This window comes from Lepisosteus oculatus, unplaced genomic scaffold (genome assembly GCF_040954835.1).
Source record: "Lepisosteus oculatus isolate fLepOcu1 unplaced genomic scaffold, fLepOcu1.hap2 HAP2_SCAFFOLD_87, whole genome shotgun sequence".
Classification (NCBI taxonomy): Eukaryota; Metazoa; Chordata; class Actinopteri; order Semionotiformes; family Lepisosteidae; genus Lepisosteus; species Lepisosteus oculatus.
The window spans coordinates 288,045-301,114 of record NW_027168425.1 but is presented as its reverse complement, the minus strand read 5'-3'; the positions used below and the strand labels follow the sequence as shown (position 1 = coordinate 301,114).

General features: G+C 49.3%; 7 non-coding genes across 7 annotated transcripts; 2 read left to right on the top strand and 5 right to left on the bottom strand.

The window, feature by feature from the left end:
- Positions 1-321: 321 nt before the first annotated feature.
- On the bottom strand, positions 322-393 carry trnah-gug (transfer RNA histidin (anticodon GUG)). The gene has a single exon. It is a non-coding gene; the product is annotated as a tRNA-His (tRNA).
- Positions 394-594: 201 nt separating this feature from the next.
- trnae-uuc (transfer RNA glutamic acid (anticodon UUC)) lies at positions 595-666 on the top strand. The gene has a single exon. It is a non-coding gene; the product is annotated as a tRNA-Glu (tRNA).
- A 1,145-nt stretch (positions 667-1,811) lies between these two features.
- trnad-guc (transfer RNA aspartic acid (anticodon GUC)) lies at positions 1,812-1,883 on the bottom strand. Its single transcript has one exon. It is a non-coding gene; the product is annotated as a tRNA-Asp (tRNA).
- A 3,792-nt stretch (positions 1,884-5,675) lies between these two features.
- On the bottom strand, positions 5,676-5,817 carry LOC138236141 (U4 spliceosomal RNA). Its single transcript, XR_011188535.1, has one exon. It is a non-coding gene; the product is annotated as a U4 spliceosomal RNA (small nuclear RNA).
- A 1,307-nt stretch (positions 5,818-7,124) lies between these two features.
- Positions 7,125-7,269, bottom strand: LOC138236039 (U4 spliceosomal RNA). Its single transcript, XR_011188440.1, has one exon. It is a non-coding gene; the product is annotated as a U4 spliceosomal RNA (small nuclear RNA).
- Positions 7,270-7,499: 230 nt separating this feature from the next.
- LOC138236072 (U5 spliceosomal RNA) lies at positions 7,500-7,616 on the bottom strand. The gene has a single exon (XR_011188472.1). It is a non-coding gene; the product is annotated as a U5 spliceosomal RNA (small nuclear RNA).
- Positions 7,617-11,691: 4,075 nt separating this feature from the next.
- On the top strand, positions 11,692-11,773 carry trnas-gcu (transfer RNA serine (anticodon GCU)). The gene has a single exon. It is a non-coding gene; the product is annotated as a tRNA-Ser (tRNA).
- The last annotated feature ends 1,297 nt before the right edge of the window (positions 11,774-13,070 follow it).

Below are 13,070 nucleotides of genomic sequence, written 5' to 3'. Positions count from 1 at the left end.
TCAAGAATCGACTCCAGCAACAGGGCTGGGTGCATTGTTCCATATTCCGACCACTCTTGGTGTAAACAGGTCCCTCCTGGTCTCTGCTTGAAATGCACTTTCCTGCGTTTGCTTTGGTGTAACTGGCTTCCCCTGCATGGGCGAATGTGAAGAAGATCCTTAGTAAGTCATTGAAGAAACCCGAGAAGAGGTCGGAGTGGCCTCTGTCGTTCATCAACGATCCAGTCAGGCAGTACTCCTCTGTAAAGCGCCGTTCGTTCACATCAATTGGCTTTTTTTTGCCTTCATTCGTGCAAGTAGTAAAAGCAGACGCCCCTATTCTGCCGTGACCCGGATTCGAACCGGGGTTGTTGCGGCCACAACACAAAGTACTGACCACTATACGATCACGGCGAGTTACCGATACACACGTGGCAGGGCGGAAAAGGCTGTGCTCTCTTCGTGTGACATAATTCGGAAAAGTCCTGACGTTGCATTTCAACTGAGTCCCAGTATACATCGACCCTTCGACACTCTGAGTGACAACTCTCTTGCGTGTTTTCTCATATTTATGTAGTTTGCTTGCATGATGCCCGGAACAGAAGGGTTGTGCACTCCCATATGGTCTAGCGGCTAGGATTCCTGGTTTTCACCCAGGCGGCCCGGGTTCGACTCCCGGTATGGGAACGTGTCAATTTTGCCTCCTGCTTTCCAAAAGATCAGCACTGTGTACGAAGGAGCCGCATTAAAACTACTCAACGTGCAAAACGTGCGAGAAGAGGGGGCGCTTGTTTCCAGCCGAAACTTCTCGCGTGTGAGACGAGCTGACCATCGCTGCAGGAGGTGGGAGGGTTACTCTGGTAGACAGGGCTGACCTTCGGCAATAGGATTTATACTCTCCAAGATGATATTTGCACTTTCTGGAGAGGCGATTTTCTCCACTTCAGTAGCCCGATTTCGTCGATTGAGTGGAGAGGGCTGTAGAATGTGGCGCCGTCTTTCCTGCTCCGTCCATGACAGGCGTGCTGGTCTCTGGAGAGAGAGCATGGTCCATCAGCGCACCCCAATAAAGGCACTGGAAGCAGCTGAGTCGCATTGGCGAAGCTCAGCACTGGGCCGCTGGGCACATCTTACCACCGTTTCCGTAGTGTAGTGGTTATCATGTTTGCCTCACACGCGAAAGGTCCCCGGTTCGAAACCAGGCGGAAACAGACCAGACTTCTTCTGTCGCCACGCACAAGAGGGGATTGGGGATTCGCCTAGCGCTGTGATCGAACAGACCCACTCACCTCTTAGTGTGGCGGGATCTGCACAGTGCATGTCGCAGCGCATCCTGCTTTAACTTCACTGCGCGTCCTGATGTACCCCGGTCTCCCGCGTGACAGGTGGGGACAGGTGGCAGGTCCTATACTACCGAGGAAGACATCGCTCTCTCCGACCCCCGGCATCGTGTCCTGACCCACCGTGCTGGAAGCCGACTCGTGCTGTGATTCCTTTACGGAGCAGAAATGACAACTGAGGAGCCGAGAGATCATTTCAGCATTTCGCGTCTGAACGGAAAACACAAACGACCAACTCGGAATGACTTGCCTTTGACGCTTATCAAAGCGTTCTTTGTGCATCGAACAGACCCACTCACCTCTTAGTGTGGCGGGATCTGCACAGTGCATGTCGCAGCGCTCCCTGCTTTCACTTCAATGTGCTTCCTGATGTCGAGTCGTGTGCCGTGCGGAGGCTCTGAAAGCGAGAGCAATGAAAAGGCGCACGACGCTGTGTTAGAAAACAGAGAAGTGAAAGGCAGTCCTTTCTCTAAGGAGGTAAAAGAAAAGCTACTCCCCGTCGGGGAATCGAACCCCGGTCTCCCGCGTGACAGGCGGGGATACTTGCCACTATACTAACGAGGAAGACATCACACTCTCCGACCCCCGGCATCGTGTCCCGACCCACCGTGCTGGAAGCCGACGCGTGCTGTGATTCCTTTACGGAGCAGAAATGACAACCGAGGAGCCGAGAGATCATTTCAGCATTTCGCGTCTGAACGGAAAACACAAACGACCAACTCGGAATGACTTGCCTTTGATGCTTTTCAAAGCGTTCTTTGTGCACGATGACTGCGCCGCCTAGCAGATACAAATGGGTTGTACAACTTTGAACTAACAAATGGAAGAGGGCTAAGCCCCCTCTCTTTTAGCCCAGGTTCGATCTGTCTCCCAGACTCACCAGGCGCACGCACACACACACACCCGTGCCGTTGAAGTGCTCTGCTTCATTTCTAAGGGCAACTCAACATTCACTCCTACCCCGAGTGCAGAAAAGACAGCGTCTGCAGCAACAGCAGCTCAGGTCTCTGCCCATCTCCTCTTTTCTGCGGCTCCTGCGGAGTGGAGTCCTGCCTGGAGCTGTGTTTGCAGGCGGCAGCTCCCCGCGCCCTGTCTGTGCGTCGTGAAATTAATTAATAACGTTAATAAATTTATAAAGTAAATTTATAAAGTTATAAATTAGAAATTAATAACGATATAATTATATTCATGTACCGCAACACAAGAATAGTACACACTGTACATTGTCTGTCGATAATGTTTCTGTAGTGCTTTTTCAGCACTCAGCACGTGACTGTGCTGTTGGCGCTGTGGGTTAGGTTCCTGACTTCCATATCGCACGGTCTCTGATTGAATCCCATAGAACTATGACTTCATTTTTTAACAAACATTTCTTTGAAAAAATGAAACGTTTCCCTTGGTCAGAGATTAAATAAAACCTCACTTTTTTTGAGGTTTTACTGTGCAGAGTGAGGTTTTAGCTCACTTTTTTTGAGCAGAAGGTTTACTGTGACTTGAGAAGGGCCGGCATCCAATCACGGTGGTACACACACACGCTCTCACTCATATGAGCTACACGGCTACCAAGATGATCTCGGGTGCGCCGAGCTGGTACGGAACATATTGAACTGATCGACGGCGAATTGTCTCTTAGACAGGCTTTTCACCTCTAAGCTCCCTGACTGACAGTGATCAGCTAGGTAGTGAAACAGTCAGCTGCTTCTAAGCCATAAACAGCTGCATCTCGGCGCTTCCACGGAGAGATGATTTGAAAGCCGAACATCGCCCATTGGGAATACCTTACTATCACTAGTTTAAGAGACTCTTAAGATCTTGCAGAGGTGCCTGTCTAATAGCATGCGCTTTGCAAGCTATAGGTGTTTAGGCTGAGGCAGAATGCCTGTTAACAAAATGTTTTTCTAAAGGTGTGTCTAAGTGGCTGCAAAAGGACAACACTCCTGGGGCGCCGTGGCTCAGCTCCTGCACTTGATTATAATGCCGTTACGTGTCGAAGCAGTAATTTACGTCATCCTACCACTGCAACACAGGGAATAGAGAGAAATGAGCACACGCTACGAATCGTCTCAATCACTCCCTACAGTCGTAAGGCGCATTGAAGGGTGCACCCCCATCATTAATCGTTGCGCCTCTGTGAAAGGAAGGCTCTTGGGCAGTCTTTGAAACAGCTCGGATGAAACACTTGATTGCTTCCATGTGCATCTGGAGCCCACTTCTTATTTTCACTTCACGCCGCCCAAAGCATTTCTAAAACAGGAGATTCGCGTTTGGGAATGCGCCCTGCCCTACAAATAAAACAGGTCTACGGGTCTGAAACGTGCTCCACAGAAAACAGCTCTGTTGCGCTTTTGATCAAAGGGAGATTCACTGTTCATACTTTTTGATGACATAACACCCAAAGGGGCTTCTTTGGAGCTGGATTCCAACCAGCATCCTTAAGTTTCTTGGCGGTATCCTTTACAGTCCTCTGTTCGGTCGACAAGGGACAGAAGGGGGCAGCTTTCCTCACACATACAGTGCAATGTACTGTACTGTTCCCGTTCATTGAATTCGCAGTTCTGCATCAGACCTCTAACTCGTTACATTAGCTTGGATTTAAGCCACGAAGCAGGCTTCTACTGTATAAACTTCTAGAGGAATCACAAACTATTTGAGAGGCCACCATCCCAGGGGGACCTGACAAAGTCTATCCCTAAACACCTAGCGCAGTCTCTCGAGAGACTGTCAAAAATCGCTTTCTCCGTTTGCGTTGCAAGTAAGTGAAAATGCGGTCTCAACCCAGAGCCACTTGGCAGCAGCGGCATGTAAATACTGTTACTGTCACTGCTCGATACCGACGTTAGCCTACTATACCATGTTCAGCCACCGCTAGAAAATGTACGGCTCTAGTACCGGAGCAAAGAACGGGAGGGCCAACACTGAACGGGCACACGTGTCAGACATGGAGAGCAACAAGGATGGGATTTGACCCCATGTGTGCAGAGCACAATGGATTAACAGTCCATCGCCTTAACCACTCGGCCACCTCATCAACAAAACTGGGCTGTCCTGACATGGGTTGGCGCACTCCAGTTGATCTTTTTCTTTTTTTTTCCCTCATACTCGAGGGTCATTTTCCTGTTCCACATGCGATTTCAACATTTTCCTTGGGAGATGTCAAGCCAGCAAGCCACTGCTGTGGTTCAGTGGCCAGTGTGGAGTTCAGTGGCCCTGTTGTACACAGAAAGCACTTTGAGCTCCTTGGACATGAAAAGTTCCAGATAAAAGCCATTTGTCATCCTTTCTCTTGGTGTCGATGTTGCTAATTCAGTGTACGGGCTTTCTCGTGCAGTTTCATGGTTCTTGTAACCCAAATCCTACACTAGCGTGAAGTGACCCCCCATTTCACAGCATTTTTCAGCTGATTTAAATTGTACCTAAAGGAGAAGCATTATTGAAGACCATCAATTACCAAGAGCTTTTGTCAAAAGTTTTGGTGGTAATTTTTAATGACCACAGAGCGCTGTGACCTCGGTTTTACATCTCACCAAAGAGACAGCGCCCTTTTACAACACAGCGTCTCCGTCACTATGCTGGGGCATTGGGACGCGCACAGACCTCAGGGTGAGCGCCCCCCCACCGGCACCATTAACACCGCTTCCAGCTGGAAACTTTGTCTTTCCCTGTAGCTCACCCTCATCCGGGTACTGACCTGGCTAACACCTGCTTTGCTTCAGTGGGTTTTCAGTTGCGAGTTGCAAGGGGATGCAAGTGATGGAGCCGCTCGCTGCAAAAGCTACTGCATTGGCCGGGAATCGAACCCAAGCCTCCCACGTGGCAGGTGAGAATTCTACCACTAAATCACCAATGCTCAGTGCCTGGACCTTCAAAAAAGACGCTTTTTTGGTGCTCTGTGCAAAACGCGTCGACATCTGCTTCCAGCTGCAAAATGCCATTTGCAGACGCTGAAGAATTTATTTCCAAGGCAGCGGGTACAAGCGATTTGGCGTTTTAAAACAACCAGGAACAGCAAAGAGGTGCGCTTCTTTGCTTGCGCCAGAATACAACGACAGGAGGTGCGAGTTGCAAGGGGATGCAAGTGATGGAGCCGCTCGCTGCAAAAGCCACTGCTTTGGCTGGGAATCGAACCAGAGCCTCCCGCGTGGGAAGCGAGAATTCTACCACTGAACCAACAATGCTCAGTACCCCTGCCTTGAAAAAAGACGCTTTTTTGGTGCTCTGTTAAAAAAGCGTCGACATTACCTCTTTCAAAAGGCTTCACTTTCCTAGTAACATTCCAAGGCTCATTGAACCCGGGCTGTTTCCTCTAGCGGTATAGTATTGCAGTTAGACAGCACGATGCCTGCAAGACTATGTCACGCTCTGACGAGACTGTCAAAAATTGCTTTCGCCGATTGTATTGCAAACCGGCGGAAGCGGGGTATTGGGAAAAGTTTTCAACTAGCAATAATCGCGCCTCGGCTAAACCTCACAGGCTACGATACTGCCAATGCGCAAAGCTGACGGTTGCCAGGCAACCGCGGGGATCCTATGGAAATCGTTATCAATCGTCTCATGGCATGTTTTGCTGTAACGCTTCATATTTGTCGTCTTCTTCTTCTAGCTTGAGGTTTTAAAGAATTTCATGACAGACAAGGGCTCCGTCGGGAACAAAGGGCGTTGTGAGAAAACCGTTGCTTATTTTCAGCAGCAGAAATACAACCCTTTAAATACAAGATGACAGAACAATGACGAAGGGCATGCCGGGAGGAACTCATGCACTACAGAGGAAAGGGGGCGGGCACGTACAGTTCACATTCAAGCCACAAGTACTCTTCTCGGATGTTGCACAAACAAATCCAAACGTCCTGAAAGCATTGCAGCATGTTTGTGTCCCACTTCCCGTGGCTGCAGGACGACTGACACGAAGGGACAAACACAATCTGTGGCGTTTAGCGTGACATAGTCTTGCAGGCATCGTGCTGTCTCACTGCAATACTATACCGCTGGAGGAAACAGCCCGGGTTCGATGAGTCTTGGAATGTGACTAGGAAAGTGAAGCCTTTTGAAAGAGGTAAAGCACTGCACAACGGAATTGAGGGAGAATCTTACAGGGGATTCTGAGCGGTGTCTGCATACACGCAGTCCGATACGGGTGCTGAAAGCTTGAGCTACTCTCAATGTCATGCTGCCTTTCCTCGGAGTAAATCTTTTACATTGAAAGAATGCTTCTCGCAGGTTCAAAAAGGGACCCTTGTTAATTGGAGAAATCAATGATTTCGAATGAATTCTGTATGCGTTAAAAGACAGCTATACACAGAAAACATGCAGGACACTGCTCATGATGTTTCCCGAGCCGAAACACAGTGCGTTTTTCAAAGCCATCTGACAAAGCCCGCCCACTGAAAACTGCAGCAGATCGTGTAAAGACGTTCAACTTTGTAACTACTGCACGCACAGGAAGCAGAATAAATTCCTCTTTTCAAACTGTCAAAGGTTTGCTTTGTGAACGCAGCAGGACATCGCACAATCTCTTTTGAACGGGGACAAACAATTTCTTATGGGGCGCAGTAAGTACAGACGTTTAAAGAGCTCCACTCATGCCGACGATGCAGCATGAAGAAGCGCAACCTAACGTTTGACAGACAAAAGCCGGGCGCCGCTACGAGCAATATGAAATCAAACTGACAGCACACGGCGTTTCGCGCTGACTCAAAAGTGATCTCGACAGACGCTGTTCTCTGCATAACGCTGAAAGAGCTAAAGAGCGTTTCTGTTGAGACGTAACAAGCTTGTTTCTTTCTACCATGATGTTACCATGACAAAATCTGTCTTTAAACACCTTGCTCAAAAATTGCTTTCGCCGATTGTATTGGAAACCGGCGGAAGCGGGGTATTGGGAAAAGTTTTCAACTAGCAATAATCGCGCCTCGGCTAAACCTCACAGGCTACGATACTGCCACTGCGCAAAGCTGACGGTAGCCAGGCAACCGCGGGGATCCTATGGAAATCGTTATCAATCGTCTCATGGCATGTCGTTGCTGTAACGCTTCATATTTGCGGCCGGACACTTCCCGCCCCCCAAAGAAAAGAGCGCCAATCAGACAGGCGGAGACCGAGGACTCGCAGAGCAGAAGGCCACAGTCGCCGTAATAAGAGCGATTGTGAGCGGTTTTGTTTTCTCTCTTTGACCAGCCCAGCTGCGCCCCACCCAAAGGCAGGGAAGCACAAAAATTGTATGGAACTCATTCATGCTCCTCTCCATGGAAATCTTTAGTAAAAGGCAAAAGATTTGTACGAGATGAAGAGAAACCAGAGTGCGTGGCTGGACAGCTGCAGGAGCCCAGGCCGCCTTCAAGTCCTCTCCCCTGCCGGTCGTGGTTGGCAATGCACCTGGCCTTACAAACGAGCCAGTGGGGCCCGTTCAGCTCCGGGCTCATCGCCTGCGGCTCTCGGCTTACCTGGCAGGGGAGATACCTTGATCAGCCTGTAGTTGGAGTAGTTGGATTGTTTTCTTGTTTTGTGGAAGCAGTGTTTGTTTTGCAGTTTGAGATGGCAACCTTTGGATCCCGCAAGAATGCTGTACGTTTTGAGCTTTTGGATGACCTCTTCATGGATCGTATGCAGTTCAGCAGAAAAGTGTTACAGAAGGAACTTGGCTTTGAACCTCGGCACTTGTATTTCATCTTCGCTCTCCCAGGTCAGAAAGCATTTGAGGTTGTTTTTGCTACCTATTCTCTGTTTGAACAATGTGTGGATGTGTTTGAGGCAAAAAGAGGGAAAGTTCCTGCCCTTGAGAAGATCAACTTGCAGCCTCTGACACAGAGAGAGAGGTTGTTATGTTCTCGGAAATGGCAAAGACGGAGGACATTCACACCTGGCTTAAGCAGTACTGCACCGTCCACCATGGAACTGAGGTTAGAGATGTTGACGGTATAAAAACAGGAACAAGGAAATTCGAGGTTCGCTTGCTACCGGACAATGTAAATGGAGGCTTAAGGCACCTGCCCTCTACAATCCGGCTGGGCGCCTGCAATGGCTATGTTTTTTATGTGGGACAACCAAAGGTGTGTCGGCGCTGTGGTGCTGTGGGACACCTGGCATCGTCCTGCACTGTGAAATGCTGCAAGACCTGTGGCAAACAGGGACATTAAGCCTCTGACTGTTCAATGCTGCCAAAGTGCAATTTATGTGGCTCGGAAGGACACGTTTTTAAGAACTGCCCTCACGCCTACGCCTATAAACTCAAAATGAGAAAGGATGAGGCAGTGCTTGTTTCAGCCAAACCGGCCTGAAAAAGCCAAAGCAAACAACAAGTCAAACAAAGAACCCTTGTTGGACAAAGAGTCTCAGCCTCCAGCCAGGATCAGTCCTGCTGTGGCTCCGGGGCCGGTGGAAGAGAAATCCACTACGCCCCCACAACCGCAGACTGCACCAGACAAGCACGAGGGTTTGAAAACCCCAGAGAACAGCGAGGACCCCTCCCCCACTCCTGCTCCTCAGAACGAGGGCCAGTGTGGGGCCCCCCGGTGGAGCGGGTCCAGCGAGGATACCCAGGATTCAGCGGAGCTGCTTTTCTCAGACTCTGCAAGTGCTACAGATGCCCTCCTCTCCTCCATCCAGTCCATCACGGAGGATCTGCAACAGCTGGTGGTTGAGGGGGAAGAGGAGACTGGTGCATCGGCTGCACCCCTTTCCCCTCGGTGCTCCCAGGAGCTGGACTTGAGGAAAAGGAAAAATGACTCTGTTTTCTCCCCGAGCGAGGAGGAAGGAGAGCATGGCGATGGGGACAGCTGGAACCCCTCCACCCCTCCTTCTACCCCCTTCCTTGAAATGGACTCCGTGAACGCTTTTACTGCTGCCACCCTGATGAAGGCTCATTCAGAGGATGGCTGGCAGGAAATTGGTAAGAAGAAAAAGAAAAAGAGAAGGTAACAGGTGAGACCGAAGAGAAATGTGTTTTGTAAAGACTGGTTCCACTTTCTTATGTAATATGGCTCTAAACATAATTTCTCTTAACACCAGAGGTATCAATGACAGAGTTAAATGCCAGTGTGTCTTTGATTACCTCCAGCAGAGAGAGGGAGATGTGTTGATGTTGCAGGAGTGTGCTTTAGCCTATCAAGAGAGGTATAAAAGCTTTGAAGATAGGTGGGATAAAGGGCCTTCTGTTTGGTCAGGGGACAATAACAACAGAGCCTCTGGCGTGGCCATTCTTTTCAAAGGATGGGCTTTCAAATTGAAAAGTATTCAGAGGGTCATAGATGGCAGGTTGCTGTGTGTGGATGTGGAATGGGGGACCGTTAACCTGCCGCTAATCAATGTGTATTGTCCTACTGACGTGGGAGGAAGGGTGGAGCTACTCAAGGCACTCTCTCCCCTATTGTTAAGTAGCACAGACGTGATAGTGGGAGGGGATTTTAATTGTATCTTAGAGCACACAGACAGGCAGTCTAGCTCTCCGATAAAATTGGATTCCAGCTCACTGGCCCTGCAAAACTTAGTTCAAGACTTTAAACTCTCAGACACATATAGATGTATATATCCCACAACAGCAGGATATACATGGTCAGGGAGGAATAGCAGCTCCAGAATTGACTATTGCTTTGTCTCAGAGAGAGTGAAAGTTGTTGGGGTCACTCTTCAGCCTGTCTTCTTCTCAGATCATCAGGCTTTAGGGTGTAGAGTGGAACTCCAGGGCGGGACTGTCTTTGGCCCAGGCCTCTGGAAACTCAACACAAAGCTGCTAGAGAACGAGGGGGTAGTATCCCGCTACAAGGAGAAACTATCACAGTGGCTGTCCTTGCAGTGTCTGTACGGGTCAGTAGGAGAGTGGTGGGAGGAGGTGAAGATGAGGACAAAGGCCTTTTTCATGGCTGAGGGAAGGAAGGCTGCTGCCAGACGGAGAGGAGTGCTAGCCAGGAAACAGAGGCAGCTGCAGCGTCTCTACACGATGCTGCACAGTGGCTTCGATGTGCTCGAGGATATCACCCTTTTAAAAAAGGACATCCGGAGCATAGCCAAGAAAGTAGTCGAGGAGTGCTGTTAAGAAGCAGAGTGCAGTTCTTGGAAGAAAATGAGAAGTGTACTCGCTTCTTTTTCAGGAAAGTGGTAGGCTCCAAGTCTGTCATGGAAAGTGTAGTTGATGAGGAGGGACGAGAGAGAACAGAGCCGAGTGCTATCCTCTCCTGCACCGAGGCCTTCTACTCAAGACTGTACAGCTCTACAGAGGTAAAGGATGAAGAAATTCATTTTTTTACCTCAAAGCTAGAAAACGTTTTGAGTGAAGAAGATAGGGAAGTACTTAAGAGGGATTTGACAGTAGAAGAGCTGAGACAGGCTATGGAGAGCTTACAGAAGGGGAAAACTCCGGGTGCTGACGGGCTCCCTAAAGAATTTTATTGCACCTTTTGGGATCTGCTTCAGGATCCGCTACTGCTCCTATTCGAGGAAAGCTATAAGACAGAATTGCTGCCTGACTCCTTAAGAGAAGGCACTATCTCTCTCTTGTTTAAGAAAGGAGCAAAGAATGACATAAAGAACTGGAGACCCCTCAGCCTGTTAGGCGTGGACACTAAGATCCTGTCCAAAGCCCTTTTCCTGCGCCTACAAAATGTAGTGGCCTCACTGGTAGGGAAAGAACAGACTTGTGGGATAGTAGGACGCCTGATGAGCGACAACCTGGCCTTGTTGAGGGATGTCTGTCTGTACTCAGAGGATCGCTCCCTCCCTCTGTGCGTTTTAGGTGTAGACCTAGAAAAGGCCTTTGACCGCCTAAACCGGCAGTACTTAACATCGGTACTTGAGCACATGAATTTTGGCCCCATCATGAGAAAGTGGATTAACCTGCTGTACACAGGTAGCAACAGCAGAGTAATGGTTAATGGCAATAGATCACACCCCTTTGAAGTCTGTTCAGTAGTGAGGCAGGGCTGCCCATTATCCCCTTTGTTATTCGTTTTGGCTACGGAGCCCTTAGCCTGTGCCTTGCGCCAGGATCAGGCCATTAATGGGATACCAGTGCCTGGAAGTGGGGGAGGAGAGGTAAAGACATCTCTATACATGGATGACGTCACCCTGCTCCTCTCTGACAGTACCTCAATTAGCAGAGCTCTGCAGTGTTGTGAGCATTTCTCTTTGGCTTCCTCTGCAAAAATTAACAAATCTAAGAATGAGATTTTTTATCAGAACTGGAGGGAGCCAAAAGAAGGACATGATCTCATGCTGCAAGAGAAGAGAATTAAGGTCCTGGAGAATTAATTGCTGGCTTGGCATCTCCCAAGGAAAATGTTGAAATCGCACGTGGAACAGGAAAATGACCCTCGAGTACGAGGGAAAAAAAAGAAAAAGATCATCTGGAGCGCGCCAACCCATGTCCGGACAGCCCAGATCCCTCGACGAGGTGGCCGAGTGGTTAAGGCGATGGACTGCTAATCCGTTGTGCTCTGCACGCATGGGTTCGAATCCCATCCTCGTCGCGCTCCATGTCTGACACGTGTGCCCGTTCGGCGTTGGCCCTCCTGTCATTTGCTCCGGTTCTAGAGCCGTGCATTTTCTAGCGGTGGCTGAACATGGTATAGTAGGCTAACGTCGGTATCGAGCAGTAACAGTAACGGTATTTACGTGCCGCTGCTGCCAAGTGGCTCTGGGTTGAGACCGCGTTTTCACTTACTTGCAACGCAAACGGAGAAAGCGATTTTTGACAGTCTCTCGAGAGACTGCGCTAGGTGTTTAGGGATAGACTTGTCAGTTCCCCCTGGGATGGTGGCCTCTCAAATAGTTTGTGATTCCTCTAGACGTTTATACAGTAGAAGCCTGCTTCGTGGCTTAAATCCAAGCTAAGGAAACGAGTTAGAGGTTTGATGCAGAACTGCGAATTCAATTAAGGGGAACACTACAGTACATTGCACTGTATGTGTGAGGAAAGCTGCCCCCTTCAGTCCCTTGTCGACCGAACAGAGGACTGTAAAGGATACCGCCAAGAAACTTAAGGATGCTGGTTGGAATCCAGCTCCAAAGAAGCCCCTTTGGGTGTTATGTCATCAAAAAGTAAGAACAGCGAATCTCCCTTTGATCAAAAGCGCAACAGAGCTGTTTTCCGTGGAGCAGGTTTCAGACCCGTAGACCTGTTTTCCCAAACGCGAATCTCCTGTTTTAGAAGTGCTTTGGGCGGTGTAGCGGCGAGGCTTATTAATAAGAAAGAATTAAGTGTTTCTGAGCTTTCCCAAATTAGGCCTCATCTCTCTGTTCATCTCTGTGGTGCAGCCACAGAGAAACTATTCATGCAGGCTGATTTAAGGTTTCCCTTGATAAGGGACAGCTCCCAAAGGGGGATGCACTTAGCTAAGCCTGGCTATCATGATCAATGGTCATCCATTGGCGCTTATCTGTCTAGGGAGTGCCAGATGGACATCTGGACTGCATTCCTAAGTGTCAGGAGTAAGTGACTCATATCTCACCTTGATCAACCAATCAGGGACTGGTAGGGCCGAGTAACCCACGTGGGACTCTGATGCCCATGGAACTTTCAGCCAATCAACGAGCTGAAGTTCCTCCAGGTAAAAACAGGCAACACAGAGAGCCTGAGAGATTCAGTGGGAATTCAGTAGAGATTTCTGTGGAGTTTTCTAAAGGGAATTCAAAGGAGAATTCCAGGGCAGGACAGCCCAGGAGCAGAAGGCTCCCAAGGGCAGGACATTCTCACAGCGCGCCTCCTGACCATCCTGAGACTCAGCCCGGACAACCACGGAACGGCCAGTGTGTCCGAGTGCCAGA